General features: G+C 36.9%; 1 non-coding gene across 1 annotated transcript; it reads left to right on the top strand.

The window, feature by feature from the left end:
• The first annotated feature begins 545 nt into the window (after positions 1–545).
• On the top strand, positions 546–617 carry Trnap-ugg. Its single transcript has one exon. It is a non-coding gene; the product is annotated as a tRNA-Pro (tRNA).
• The last annotated feature ends 881 nt before the right edge of the window (positions 618–1,498 follow it).

The following is a 1,498-nucleotide window of genomic DNA, read 5'->3' as shown; positions in this document are numbered from 1 at the left end:
CCACTAAACACGAAACGTAAATGAAACGTTGCAAATGAGATGTTTTACTAAACATTTGAAACATTAACTAGAAACGTTTCTGTTTCATTACAGAAATGTAGCACTTGAAAACTTATTNTTGCCTCATTCTTATTCGGTATTGCATCATTCGTGGTCAATGACCTCCAATACTGCCACGCTAGCATAAACTGTAACCTTATTTCCTTTATAATTGCAACTTGCTAGTCTATTTCCTGTAATACTGCCACGCTAGCATAAACTGTAACCTGATATTTTATTTCCTTTATAATTGGTGTTAGGCAAGAAGTGTTATTGCGTCATGGAAGTGACGTCACATGACCTGTTGGCGATAAATTTAAAATTTAAAGTAGCATTGCGTCATTCTTATCCAGTATTGTAGCATTCCAGGTCAAGTTTCTACTGGTTCAGACCTGTTTTCTACTGGTTCAAACCTGTTTTTAGCATAAACTTTAACTTGATATTTTAATTCCTTTATAATTGTAGTGATAGCAAAAATTCAAAATTCAAATTCAAACATAGCATGAGCCTCTTTAGCTCAGTGGTAGAGCACTGGTCTTGGAAACCGGAGGTCGTGAGTTCAAATCTCACAGGAGGCAATTAAATTTTGTTCAAAAATGTTAGGTGTGTGATTCGAACCCACGCTCCTTTTGGGGAACCAAGGCTTAAACAAGGCGCCTTAACCACTCGGCCAACCTGACTCGATAGGTTTTTTTTTTATATCTATTTATTGTCATAAGGTACATATAATACATGATGTATATGGGATAGTTATTTAATATCATATTCGAACTGTTGCTGAAAGTTCTTTATAACATAAAGTACAAAATTTTATATGTATTCCGCAAATCCAGCAGACTTCCACGTGGGCGCAAGGTAGAAAAATAACGTTTCGTTCTCGCCATCGACATATTCGACAAACCTTTTCAGGCGGTCCCCAGCATTCGTCCTCAGGAACGAAATTTGGCATTACTTCGATTGACTTCCTACCAGACATTACGCTCGCTTTAAAAGCACATATTGCTACACTTGACTCTGATGATAGGGTTGTAATTCTTGAAGGTGCTGCGCTACTGAACCGTATGTTGTTGATACCAGTCAATCTGGAGGACTGCGGCAAAAATGTGTAGTTTATGCTGTTTTCTCTACATTAACCATAATACTTTTGAATGATTTTTGCGATACTCTTCAGTACTAATACAATTGTAGCGACTGTTATAAAGTAAATAAGTCCAGAAATTGTATTCAAATCTGTTTTCGTATTTTCAGACGCTTTGATGAGTGCGTCTGCGTATACATCTTCATAATCGGAGCAGTTTAAAATAGGTAATGACCTCCAGGTATCAAAATCTCCAATCGACTTATTTTGAAACGTTATTCTCAACTTGTAGAATTTAGAATGTTCCGGAATTGACGCCCCGAAGACCCTCAGCTTTCCACCATTAACTATATTACGTCTCATCTGAATTAACGTATGTGG

This window comes from Anoplophora glabripennis, unplaced genomic scaffold (assembly GCF_000390285.2).
Source record: "Anoplophora glabripennis isolate ALB-LARVAE unplaced genomic scaffold, Agla_2.0 scaffold101, whole genome shotgun sequence".
In the NCBI taxonomy this organism is placed as follows: Eukaryota; Metazoa; Arthropoda; class Insecta; order Coleoptera; family Cerambycidae; genus Anoplophora; species Anoplophora glabripennis.
The sequence above is the reverse complement of the archived record's forward strand: the minus strand, read 5'-3'. Positions and strand labels throughout refer to the sequence as shown.